This window comes from Cyanistes caeruleus, chromosome Z (assembly GCF_971803275.1).
Source record: "Cyanistes caeruleus chromosome Z, bCyaCae1.hap1.1, whole genome shotgun sequence".
In the NCBI taxonomy this organism is placed as follows: Eukaryota; Metazoa; Chordata; class Aves; order Passeriformes; family Paridae; genus Cyanistes; species Cyanistes caeruleus.
Window position 1 is genome coordinate 27,876,515 of NC_141732.1, and position 14,074 is coordinate 27,890,588.

The following is a 14,074-nucleotide window of genomic DNA, read 5'->3' on the forward strand; positions in this document are numbered from 1 at the left end:
AATACAATAATAGAAATAATATATAATATAAATACAGGCAGTGGCTAACACCTTGGAAGAATTAGGGGAGAAAGGATAACTCCCTCAAACCACCCCCTTTGATTTTAAAGTACATAAATTTAAACCCGGAGTTTGGGTCCTGATTAAAACATGGAGAGAACAAGCATTAACTCCAAGATGGGAAGGTCCCTTCCGAGTTTTGCTAATCACTGAAACAGTGACCCAAACACACGAAAAGGGATGGACACATGTCACCAGAGTCAAAGGACCAGTCCCTGCTCCTAAGGAACCAGCTTCTACTCCCACAGAATGGACAACAACAAAAGTGTCAGACACCAAGCTCATTTGAAAGAAGAAATTTCCAAATCAACCTCCTGAGAACAGGAAATAATAAGAGTCTGTTTTAAATGTTGCAACTATGAGCCACACTAATTATTTAACTCTATTTAAATATTCAACCCTTGTTGAATGTATTTAAAATATATTAAGTTTTAACTGTATATAATCTATTTAAAGAAATTGTCTAACGTATGAGAATGTACGAGGTTGAAGGTTCCTCGTTAACCTCTGGTATTTCTTGTTGCAGATGCCAAGATCCTAAGAAGCAGATAGAGCATTCTCCCACACATCTAGCAATCAGGCCCTAAAAGAAACAAGCAAATGGATACAAAAGGGAAAATGACAAGCTCCTGCAACAAAGAAGTAAAATAGTAGCCGGCAAGGAGTGCCAAAAGAAGGGAGGCATGACTGGATCAGGATACACTTCTTGCCACAAAAAGAGCCACAGGTGAGAAAGTGAGGCATGGGTGGGAAAGTGACCTGTACCAGACTCCTGCTGGTATTTCTCCTCTTACAAGTAATGGTCCAGAGAGAAGAAGCGGCTCCCTGTGGTAAGTGCTGCTACCCCACATATGCAGGAGACTCTTGGACTGCCGTCCTCAGAGTACATACTAACCCAAACCTCAATTGTATCAACTTTTTAGAACTGACTATTGTAATGAGGATGGGAAAATGTATTGGCTGTCCGAAAAGGTAGGGAACATGAAATGAAAATTGTTGGGGGAATGCTTTATGAAGGAGAACTGGATTTGTTCAGAGAAAAAGCCTATTGCAAGTGGTAATGCCAAAGGAGTTTATAAGCCAGACTGGATCAAAGATAGAGAGGGGAGAGGGATAATAAAGCAGGGAGCTGGGATACAGGTACCATAGGGGGGGAAACCTATTCTTGGATTTGGCAGAGAGAATAAGCCGTGAGTTTAACATTACTAACTTTTGGATTTGTGGTGACACCCAAATGGCCGAAATCTGGCCATGGAAAGGAATGCCTTTGAGCCTACAGAATTTACTATGGGTATTAGAAAAAGGAGAATCCACACCAGATAAAAGACCAGAAGAGGAAGTCTGGAGCTTGCGATCTGATGCCATTGGTGAGGAGTGTATATGGAGAAGAGTCCCTAAATTCACTTTTTCTGTAGGTGAGCTGCCTTGGAAACAGTATCTAGGAATGAATGATACCCATAAACGGTGGAAGAAAATACTGATAATTGTTGGAGGTGCCCTAATCAGTGTCTCTTGCCTCTGTTGGTGTTTTTCTGTAGTTTGGTTAATAAAGGGCTTGACTTTGTTTTTCCACCCAAAAACTCTGAGCCCGTTTATAGCAATGGCACGGCAGCAGCTGTGACATGCTGCACAGGGACATCCAACCCAACAAATCCTCCTCAACCTGGCCACCAGACAGGCCCAACTGATTGACTTGGGCTGTGGCACCTACCTGCAAGTCTAGACACAATTTGCAGGTGAGCTCACGTAGGGCCATGCTCCTGGTCCTGGCACCTCATGGCCCAACCTGGGTGTGGCACTGGAGATTCCCCCTTTTGCTGCCAGTCATGGGCACACCCAGGAGCCACAGAGATCTGCCTGTAATTGACAGAAGGAAAGAAGGAAAGTTCAGGAGCATCATTCCCTATTTTCTCACTGCTCAAACAGTGCTCATCTCCCTCATAAAGACAAAATGCAGTTTTTCTGTGCATTGATAGCAGCTTATTGCACCTGCTGAGCTGAGAGGCTTTTTGCCCTGCTGCTGTGCTACAGGCCGAGGTAGCAGCATTATCTAACACAGCGATACAGAGAGGGACCTAAAGCAATGGACTTTGTGCCACTTCATCTCAAAAGTCAAAACTCTCAGCAGACACAGATGGAAGAGACTCTCACACTCCCTGTTTGCTGTGTTGATGCACACCTGGCTGGCACAGCTTTTCCTGATGGAGAATAACAGCAAGGGACAGCTCCCTCCCCCCCATGCAGCCCAGAGATCTGCAGGACAGCATCAGCCCCTGGCTTTGTAAGTGACCAGTTCTGCTGGGATGGAAGCCAACCAGCAAATCCTCACTGACTTCAGTGACAGCAGCAGCAGTGCCTGCATGTGATCCCCAGGTCTGGGGCCTGGCTGGACAAAGGATGCACACAGCACACTGCCCCTGAAGGACATGATTTTGGAAACAACCACCTGCCACTGTCCGCTGTTGTTTGCAGTAGGGTCACAGGGGCCACCCTCAAAGCCACCTGGGACAGCAGATGACAGGCCCTGGTCTCTGGGAAAAAACATGGGGCAGAGAACTCAGTCTCCAGATGAAGTTTCCAGATTCAAGAGGCTGCAGTGAGCAGCCACCTCAAAGGGCAGACAAATGAGGCTCTCCTGTACTGTGGTGGTCAGCAGCTGGCCTGAAGGCCTCACAATTATAATGAATCCCTGTTCTGTAAGTGAAAGGTGTGTGTTTATGTAAGTGCCTCGATTATGTCACTTGACCAGTGGGAGCTGTTGGAGAGCAGGCCTAGAGCACTGGGGACAGAGCAGCTCTTGCCTGGCTGACCGGGTGGCAACCGGTTCAGCCAGTGGGGATTGCCCGTGCAGTCCTTCTGATCTATATAAAGAGAGCTGAACTCAGTGAAAGGTGGCTGCTGTGCATGAACCCAGCGTGTCTTGTCGCTTGTGTGTCTCCCAGACTGCGACAACTGGTGACCACTGGAAGTGATACAGGAGCTGTCAGGGGTGGAGCGGGGAGACAGAAGGGGCAGAGAAGAAAGACAGCTGGAAAGAACTGCCTGCAGCATCTGGGCTGAGCAGAGTTGTGGGATAGACACGGGGCATCTGGGAAAAGCTGCTGGCAGCATTTGAGCTGTGAAGAGTGGTGGGACAGCCGTGGCACAGAGGGGAAAAGCTGCCCACAGCCTTAGAGCTACTAAGGATGCTGTAGAGTGCCATGCTTGGTCAACACCTCTCCTTTCTGTTTTTTCCTTTTTTGTAATTGCAGGACATCAGCAGCATGGGTGCATGGGTGCATGGGCTTTGGCACCTGCAGAAAAGCCTGAAGCGGCACCTGGCTGCTCCGATGAGGTTCCTTGCCCCAGTGAGGCAGTGCCTGGTGATGGAGTGGGGTTTGCCGCCGCTCCGTGCTCTGCCACACCTCCGTGCCCTGCCTCCAAGTGCTGCAGAGAGGTGCTTACTGCTGGGCAATGTGGGACCATGTCCAGCTGCTGTCAAGCCCTGGCCACTGCCAAGCTGCTTCTGTTGTGGAGCTGTGCTCCGCAGCCTTGACGAGCAGGCATTCTGTGAGCATGCCTGGCTGTGCTGGCCACGCATTTTCTATGGAGAAAGAGCATCCTGCAGCTGCTTCAAACGCACCTGTGCAGCATCACAACAGCGCTCGCCCGAGACACACGTGTCATCAGAAGCATCTGGTGCCCAGTGAAGCATCATACCCAGAAATAATAGTGGACCACAGAGTCCTGATGTTGCCGCTGCTGTTGCAGCAGACACGCTGCTATCACCGGAGATGGAGCTACCTCTGGAAAATAGAGCGGCAAGGGACGCCAGGGATACAACCAGAGAGAGCCAGAGCCACCGTCCCCTTGGTTAGCCCTGAGATGTCACCGCCATCACTGCACTGCCAACAGCCCTGCCTGATCCTGTAAGCATCTGGCAAAAGGTGAAGCAGGCAGCTATTGTGAGTGGGGAAAGTGAAGGAGCAGAAAAAATGGATGTGCCCGTGTCAGGGGACTGGGAGCCAGAGGACGGGACAATTGCTGCATCTCCCGTAGTAAGAGGCAGTGGAAATCTACCAGGGAAATGCACCCCTTTCCAATGGCTGGCACTTCCTGAGCTGCGTCAGCTGGTTGCCAAGCACGGATCAAGTTTGCCTGCCGTTGCTAATATGCTGTGCTTTTTAACAACAGAGGAAGGAACACCATTTGACATGAAGCAACTAGCCAAATGAATGTTTACAACTGTCCAATATATGCTGTTGGAATCAGCAGATGGAATGGAGACACTGCGCTGATAATCATGGAGTTAAACAATATAGAAGTTCCACTCCAAGATCCATGTTACGAGGCCGAGGTCCCTCAGCTTTTAGGACTAGCACCAGCGAGACATCCAAAACTCCAGGCCAAACTGCATCCACTAACAATGGCATGGATGAAATACTTGGGAACAAAGGCATTATTTAAAGTAGCAAATAAGACAATCCAACACAAACGTATTCCAAAATCCAACAAGGAGTCAAAGAAGGATATCTACAGTTCATGTGGAGGTTACAAGGTGTGATGGAGAAACAAATGACAAATCCTGAGGCCAGAAATGCCTTGATTTTGCAGTGAGGAAGGGGCAATGCGAACGAGGATGGTTGAAGGATTATAGAACTGCTACCAAATGAAAATCCATCACTAAATGATATTATCCCTGCCTGTTCTAATGTTGGTTCTCATTCCCACAGGATGACTTTACCAGCTGTTTCAAATGCCACTGCTGTAAGAGTGTCACCTTGTCAGTGTTAGAAATGCAGACAGCAAAGCCACCTAAAAATGAACTGTCCCCGCAAGGCCGCCTCAGTGGGAACATGCCAGGGTCAGAGGAATATGGACATCAATTGTAACAAGGGTGGAAAACCTGGTCATTTAGCCAAGCAATGCAGATCACAATTCCATACTAACAGACATTGTCTCAAGGAGCAGGCAAAGGGAGAATCCAGCGTGAGGTCTCCTTGCCCTCCTGTGCAGGTGCCGTGGTTTTAAAGCAGTAAGTAAAAAATTACTAGAAAACTTACTTCTTTCTTGGTGTGAGATATGGATTAGAAGAAGAGCAAAACAGGCATAAAACTTAAAAGGAATAAAGAAAGTTTATTAATAAAACTATAAGAAAACGAGAATAATACTCCCAGGAAACCCTTTTCTCCCCCACTACTCAGCCATTTTCTTATTCATCATGACAACAGAGCAACAAAAAAACTTTGGTATTTAAAACAGTCCCAATTCTTGCTAGAGTTTTCTTATCAGTCTCTGTAGAGAAACAGAAGTCTTTTTCTGCGAATCTATGGAGTTTCTCACAAGAAAACTAATTTTCTTTATAAAAAATTCTCTGATGCCAGCTGCTTGAAAATCTGCTATCCGTTGTCTTCTCTCATTTTACATCACTCTGAGGTGTGTTATGGGTCAAATGAGTCTGGGGATGTCATTTTTAAGGATGAGTTATTCAAAGGCAAAAGTTCTCTTCATTTGTCTCTGTGAGCTTCCCTGCAAACAGAAGTTTTCTCTTTGCTTCTACAAAGCCACAAATCTTCAACTATTACTTCTCCCCCTCTGTTCCAGCACCTCACTGTATCACAACCACTTCACTTTTTGCTCAAAATCCACACTTCGAACTGCTCTCTTCCTCCCAAAATACTCTGTCATGAATTAAAGCAGTTTTTTCAGAACGCTGTTGTCTATCTCTGTAGCTTTCACAGAAAAATATTTCAGCTTCTTAAAGCATCTCCTTATTCTTTATCTCTTCTAAAGCTTAATTCTTTCCTTCACTGTCTCTGATAGTTTATAAACTCTTTTTACATGTTCATTACTCTCTCTTTCTTTCTCTGGAAAAAAAACCCATTAATCTGCCGGTCACATCTGGGTAATGAAAGGGCTAAAACCTTGTCCAGGCTCTGTAGATGGTTTTGTGATCTCTGCTGGAGCAGCAGCTGGAGCTGTCTGCGATGGAAGATTCTTCATGGTAGCTCTAGAGAGTGTGGTCACTGTCTCAGCTCGCCGCAAGTCAAGAGCGCTTTTCTTTCTCTACTCGACCATCTCTGGTGAATTGAGTCAGAGCAAAAACTGCAGCCGAGCCAGGGACCGGCCTGGCCCGGCCAGAGCCCAGGGGGAAGCTCCGCAGGCCCCATCTCTCGGCCGGGAGCCGCGGCAGGCCCAGCCCAGCCCCTGCGCGGGCCACATGGCCCGGGCAGGGGAACGGGAGGCCAGCTGGAGCTCTGCTACCTTTCCCAGCCAGAAACAAAGAGACAAAGAAATTCCCAGGCTTAGGTCTTAAGGTGGCGTTCACAGGTTGATCTCACTTTTCAATAGTCAAAAGGGATGTCAATTCTTAGAAATGGCCAGTTGTTGGCCAGGAGAAAAACTCCCACCAAACAGCCTCTAGCAGTTTGGACTTCTTGAGGTGTTTCTCTTTGTTTTCTTAAATGCCAATCTATCACAGCAGGCCTGTGCGAGTAGCTCACAGGGAGGAATGAAGGAGCCGCTGGAATGGATGTTTCCACCCTCATCTCAGTGACCATAAGCACCTTAAAAGTACATCAAATCCCACTTGATGCCCAGGGGCCTATCGGGAGAAGGCTGAGAGCACTCGTACTTGCAAGGTCCAGTGCCACTATGCAAGATATCGATGTACACCCTGCTCTTATTAATTCAGACTTTACCGGATAAATACATGCTACCCCTCTATTCCACTATTGTGACTATTCCTGAAAAATACAAAATAGCCCAGCTTATCCCCTTGATGTCTTGTGTTCCAAATACAGACCCCAAGGTGAGAGGAGACCAAGGCCTCAGGTCAACAGGTGAACGAACCTCACGTATTTTGGACCCAGGTTGCTGGCGATCAGAGGCCTAACATGGTGTGTACTATCACAGTGCCGTGGGCACAGCCCTCCCAAATAAAGGTTAGTGGAATGATTGACACAGGGGCAGATGTCAGCATCATCTCTGCCCAAACTTGGCCTTCATCATGGCCCACCACAGCTGCGGGATCCACTGTTGCTGGCCTCGATGGGACCACGCAGACCTCTTGGAGCAGTAAGCCTGTGTTGCTGAAAAGTCCAGAGGGTCAGACAGCCACCATCTGACCTTACTTCACTGCAGCACCACCTAACCTCTTGGGGAGGGATGTTTTATCTGCCTGGGGAGTCCGGGTGGGGACAGATTTTTGATGGGGCTACTGTTTGAAAGGGCTGTTTGAAATCTCATACACTAGTCCTAAAATGGTTACCTCTCAGCCTCTGTGGGTACCAAAGTGGCCCCTAGAGAAGGAAAAACGACATGCCCTGAAGTCTTTGATACAGGAGCAGCTGGTTCAAGGGCACCTAGAACCCTCCACAAGCCCTTGGAAAACCCCGGTGTTCGTCATCAAAAAGAAGTCGGGGAAATGGAGGTTGCTCCAGGACCTGAAAAAAATCAGTGTAGTCACAGAAACATGGGAGCTTTACAACCTGCTATGCCATCTCCCACAATGCTTCCTGCCAACATGGACATTCTTACTGTGGATCTAAAAGATTGTTTCTTTCCTATTCCACTACAGCCAAATGATACCTCAAAGTCTGCCTGCACAGTGTCTTCTTTTAAGAACACTGCCCCTTTGGAGCACAATCAATGGAAAGTTCCTCCTCAAGGCATGAAAAATAGCCCTACCGTTTGCCAATGGCATGTTGCTCGGGCATTCTCATCAGTAAGGCAACAATTGCCTTACTGTTATCATTATATCATGATATGGATGACATTTTAATAGCCACTCTAACTAAGAAGATCTTTCACTAATTTGGCCAAGCCTGATACAAGCATGAAAATCATTTGGGCTGCAAGTGGCACCAGAAAAGCTTCAGCAGCAACCACCTTGGAAGTACCTTGGGCTCAAAATTATGCATCAGACTATTCAGCCCCAAACAATTCAATTCTCAACAAAAATTAAGAATTTCAGTGATGCTCAAAACTTCTTATCAAGTGGCTCAGAACCTATCTAGGACCCACCGCTCCACAATTAGTACCCTTATTTTGCCTCCTAAAGGGTGATCTTGATCTAACTTCCCTCAGGAAGCAAAAAGCCATTCTTGAAAGAGGAGAGCAGACCCTCACAAACAGACAGGTCCACCGGCTTTTCCCAGAAGTGTGTGTCACTGTGTTTATATGCACTGCTGAATTCCAACCTGCTGCAATTATTGGACAATGGGGTACTCAGTTGTCTGACCCTTTTGCATGTTTTAGAATGGATGTTCTTACCCCATCAACCAAAAAAGACAGCCCCTAGCATCTTTGAATTAATTGCCCAGCTAATCATGAGATGTCATCAAAGTTGCTTACAAGTGACTGCAAAAGATCCTTCAAAAATCATTTTTCCATAACACAAGAAGAATTTGAATGGTGTTAGGCCAAGAGCACTGCTTTGCCAAGTGCCTTACAAAATTTCTCAGGGCAAATCTCTTACCATCTACCGAGTCATACGTCACTGCAATTAAGACCACTGCAGTATCCCTGAAACTTCTGAAGAGTAAAACTCCCTTAAAAGGTATTACTGTGTTCACTGTGTTTGCTGATGGTTTGGGAAAACCAGGAAAAGCAATTGTTCCTTGTGGAAGGAAGAAAGGGAGTGGCAAACATTAGGTCATGAAAAGGGGTCAGCTCAGTTAGCTGAGCTACATGCCATAACCGTGGCTTTTCAGCGTTTTCCCCATACTCCTTTAAACACAGTCACTGACTCTGCCGATGTTGCAGCCATTACACAGAGATTAGATCCAGCTCTATTAAAGGAAATTGACAATGCACAATTATTTGGCTTAGTCAAAACCCTGCGGTGTAGCATTCAATCAAGAAATCGTCTTTACTACATCCTTCACATCAGAAGGCACACCAGTCTTCCAGGTTTTATTACAGAGGGCAACGCACCAGCAGATCACTTAGCTAGCCCCGCCGGCACAGCACCACAACCAGACACACTTGCCCGAGCAAAAGCCTCACACACGCCGCCTTCTTCCATCAAGGTGTTGCAGCTCCACGGAGGCAATTTATGCTGCGGAACACAGAAGCTCGTAACATAGTTAATAGCTGCCCTGACTGCCAGAGCCACACTGCTCCACCACAAAGGGGACTTAATCCCCGTGGCTTCAAAGCTTTCCAAATCTGGCAGACTGATGTCATACATGTTCCTGAATTTAGACTGCAATAGGAGCGTGCGTCAATTGATTCCTTTTCATCGGCAATCTGGGCGTCAGTACACTCAGGAGAAAAAGGTCGGGATGCCATCGCACATTGTTGATTAGCCTTTGCTGCTTTGGGCATCCCCCGTAACACCCAAAGAGAAAACCGACCTGCTTATACCTCCCAAAAAAGTAGACAATTTCTACAGCTATGGGGTGTGTCACACCAAACGGGTATTCCCCATTTATTAACTGGACAGGCTATCGTAGAACAAGCACAGGGCACTTTAAAACGCATCTTAGATAAACAAAACGGGGGAATGTGTAGCACAACACCACAGAGTAGAGTAGAAAAAGCTGTTTACACCCTAAATCACTTAACAGCAGCGGAACGATCCCAGAACCCAGTAATGTTGAGTCATTTCCGGTCACAACATTTGTCTGGTGATGCCCTGTCTCCCACACCTGAAGTAATGAACAAAGACATGAATACGAATAAGTGGGAGGGCCCATGGGAACCCATTGCATTCCCTGTGTTTCACCGGACACCAGACCACGGTGGTGAGTAGCCAGGGGTGTCTGCCCTGCACCTACATGCTGCCCAGGAGACAACATCTCCCTGACCAAGCTCCAGCAGAAGTTGTGGAGCCGTGACGACTCGTGCAGTTGATCTATGGTGATCTGGGACCTTTAGAGATGACAAGTTTATTTGAGGATTTTTATCTGTTTATGACCACAAAGACTTTCTAAGGTGAGGACTTGAGTATTTAGTCGATGAGTCAAAAAGTGACTTAGACAAGTGGGTTTTTTTTCCATTCTTGAGGTTTCCCAGGATTCTAAGGTTAAACTGTTTCCTGTTCTTGGAGTTAAGCCTTAAAGTTGTAACTTTGAAGTTAGCAAGCCTGCAGCATGCTACTCTGAGAGTTTGGATCACTGGAAATGCCATTTGACAGCTCCTGGATATGACTGTCACATCACCAGGGATACAACAAGAGGTATCACTGGCTGAAAGGAACTAGGCCTGTAGGGTTAGGTGGAAGGACCAAGTGCCCTGTTTGTCACCCTGTCTCCAAAGGGCCAGGAGACAGCATGACAGGTACTGCTTTTATATTTAAAAACAAAAAGGGGGGAATGTTTGGGAGGTCTTGGATGCCCTGCTCTTCATTGCTTTCTGGCTGGAAATGCAATTGCACTTTCTGCCTCATCCACAAGTCCACGGCTGGGCAAAACCTGGCCAATGGCCATATTCCAAAGGCAGGGTAGGCTGGAGTTGATAAAGGAAGGAGACTGTTCCCAATTCCAAACCATACCAGAACACCCACAGGAGGGACATTTAAGAAAGAATTCAGAAGTGAATGTAGAGCCATATTGCATGGGAGACAAGGAAAGGAATCTTGCAAGGGGCTTGGGGGTTTCTAGGATTTTTATTGCGAGTCTGCTGCTAGCTGGCATTGGAGGAAGTAATCCTGAAGTGTTCCTGGTCATGTCCTCAACTTCCTCAATTGCTTTGCTGCAAGTGTCCTACATTTTCATTTGAAAAGCACTCGGAGTGGAGATTTTTGTGGCAGGGGCCATGTGACCTGTAGAAAGAAGAGGGGAAGTAATACCAGTGATACAAACACCACCAATAGGAAAGCAACCACAGAGCCAAGTAATTTCTCTGAAGAATTTGGTCTCCAATGACTGGTGACAAGTCATGAGTTTAAGGGGAATCTAGGAAGCCCACAGTTCTGAGCAATTTAGTCTGACTAGCACACACACGTTCACTGGGCCATTTGCTAGGTCACAACCTTCTGCTGCTCAGGAAACAATCCCCACTTTTGTCTTTACTGCACAGGGAAGCTCAGGCAAAGCCCACCCACTCCCAGCTGCCCTCAAAGGCCAAAGGAACGCCCCAAAGTGCTCCCTGGCTGCCTCCAAGCACCACAATGGCTTCAGTAGGGGGTGCAAAATGTCTGTGTGATACTAAAGTGAGGAGGAACATGTGCTATTGCAGCTCATGCTGAAGCACATACACTAGAATACACTGCTCAATCTGACAAAGAATGCACAGGACGTACTCAGCAGCTTCAGGCACCTCCTTAGCAGCCTGACAGCCAGCCCTCTCCCCCAGCTCCAGCCTGGCTCTGCCAGGTGGCTTCCTGGGGGACCTCCCTGCTTCTGAGAGACAGCTCTGGCCTTCCCATTCTTTTCAGGCCAGCAACAGCATTCGTGTCTTCTAAAATTTACCAGAACAGTGAATGTCATTTTTCACAACTGGGGACTCATCTGGGAGGAGCACCTCACCTCTGAGACCACTGAGAGATCCTGAGCAGAGAAAAGGTGCGCCCTGCCACCTTCAGTAGACCTCGCTCCTTCTGGCATGAATCAGCGTCTGCAGGTAAAAACCCTGTGGATGTTATGAATAAAATCTCTCAAGAAATCCACCCCGCTTAAAATACTGTGTTTAGTTGTGTACAGTTAATGTTCTCATCCCATTTGTAAACCTTGTGCACCTTGTTTATTCCGATGGTTATTAGTAATGTTAATTACTTAGCAGTTTCTCAAGTGTTTTAAAGGTTTTTATGAGACATTCCTGTACCCTTTCCCTTACTTCCTTGCTACTCTGTAACAAAGCTGCTCCCATGGGGGCTAAATCAAACTAACAAAAGCAACCCATTAGAAAGGTATGCCACAGAAGGAGCAACTCCCATGGAGGCTGTGCCACACCAGAACAAAGAAACTCCCTGGAAGATGTGCAACCGAGTAATATGCAAACAAAGGCATGCGAGACACCAAAACAAGGAGCTAACAGGAATAAAAGGACAGGGAAACATATTCTAGCAAGCTATGATGAAAGATCATCTTCCTGCATCACCTAAGCCTGCTTAGAAACCATCTTCCTGCATCTCCATGACCTGAAGAGGACTGGAAAGGACTGACCCCTCTAGACTATGAGCCAGAACAACAGGTGTCCTGGCTACTCTCATGAGGATGGAAGCCCCAGCTCTGCAGTGTGTGCTGCAGAGCTGAATTGTGCCTCCTCCTTGGAGCTGCCAGTGTGGGAATGGCCGTGGTGCCAGCAACTCCTCGGGCCCCCCACCCCAAGAGCTGAATCCTAAGAAAGGCATCAAACAGGAGTCTTGTCTCCTGGCCAATTTCCTTCAGTGGACAAGGAGACAGATAAAGCACAGGAGAGGGAAAATGCTCCCTAAATCACAGAATTTAGCTGCATAATTCTTGTGCATGAAGACCCGGAGAAGACAAAAGATTGTAAGTATTTTTCAGGAGAGCAGGAAGGGAGGTTGCAAGACAGCCTCTGGGGTGACTGGGACTGAGTCTCAGGGGAGGGATTGGACCCCTCTGGGGAAGGGAGACAAATGTTTCCCTGGCACAATCCACTGGGAAAACAAGATAAATGTGGGGATCCCCAAAACTTCCCCAAAACAATTTGAGGATTAAATCCAATAAATTTGGGCTTAAAGCGGCCAAACTGAAGATTAATCCAAGAAACCTGGAACATTTTTTTACAATACCCATGGGTGGATATTAACAAGTGACTTGAAAGTAAAAGGTATCTTATTGTTGTCTTGTTGTGACTAAGATGAGTGAGGGTGAGTGACAGATGTGAGAGAGTAAGGGTAAATAAATGTATGTGGTTGTTGATTGAAAGTTTGAGTTTGTTTTCTGGAGGGAGGTAGATTGTATTGTGTTGTTAAAGGAGAAAGATTTTCTGTGCTGTGGAGGGGTGAGAGTGGGGACAGGGACAATGCCACCAGAGGGTCTTGATGGGGCTGGGTCACAGTGGGGACACTTGGTGTTGATTCCCTTCCTCCCTAGGGGCTTCTGTCTTGGAGTCTCGGAATGGCAAACCAGGGCTGGGGCTTGCGGTCCAAGGGCCCCCAGAGTTCTGCCCCAAATTGGTTTTCAGTGAGACTGCCCCAGGGTGGCAGCTCTGGTCCCAGAGCAGAGTCAAGGTTATTTTTAGAAGCGACTCCCTCCTCCCAGCACTTTCTTTTCCCCTGGGCAAATGGAGCCTCTGGGGGACAGTTGCTCCTGTATGCTGTGAGCTAGCATATGGCTCGGCCAGGGCCCTGGGGAGGAGAAGCAGAAGCATTTGAGGGTTTTTTAGGGTTTTGCCCCACTGGGGCTGCAGTGGCAGCAGTGAAAAGATTTTCCTGGGGGATAGTGCTCCTGCAGCTACTCCCTGAGGAGCTGTGGCCTGCTGTGGCACTTGGAGTGGTGGATCAGCCTCAGGAGTGGAGTGGGGCTCCTGTTGGGTCGGACTCCGTAGGTCTTCCGGAGCAGCTGGGCAATGAGGTCAGGGCTCGAGGGGTACCCTGGGAATAAGTTCAGCTCTCCCCTCTCAAGTGGGGCAAGGGTGGAGGCCATCTAGATCTTGGTGCCCATAGATTGTTTAAACTCATTGTCCTGGGTTGCAGTATATTCTATCACCATCCTCATGTACTGTTGAAACCAGGTGAGGCAGTGCTCCCTGCCTCCCCCCCCCCCCCCCCGGGCTACCTTCTGTTAATGGGCCCATCAATGCCCTGCCCCATGACTCATAGATAACTTCCCCCTGTATTGTCCCCTGTTAATGGGCCCACCACTGCCTTGCTGCATGACTCAGAGATAACTTCCTCCTGGACTGTTTTCTGTTAATGGCTCATCAAGGCCTTATCTCATGACTCACCATCCCATTGTGAGATGCTCCTCCCCGAGGGAGGAGCCAAGCATTCCATACTGGATATAAGCTGAGAATTCGAACACCACAGCAGCCCTTACCTACGGGACTTCCAGAGGACAGGAGCTACTGCTGGACTTTCAGCTGAAGACCAGACCCCCTTTCTTCCAGAGGATCACGCTTC

At 47.6% G+C, this 14,074-nt stretch overlaps 1 long non-coding RNA gene across 1 annotated transcript in view; it reads left to right on the top strand.

Moving 5' to 3' along the window:
* Positions 1 to 14,074, top strand: part of LOC147648278 (uncharacterized) — a 29,750-nt gene that overhangs the window by 7,479 nt on the left and 8,197 nt on the right. Inside the window, exons 2-3 of the long non-coding RNA XR_015280114.1 lie at positions 587 to 787; positions 11,423 to 13,634. This is a non-coding gene — a long non-coding RNA (uncharacterized LOC147648278). The remainder of the gene's footprint in view (positions 1 to 586; positions 788 to 11,422; positions 13,635 to 14,074) is intronic.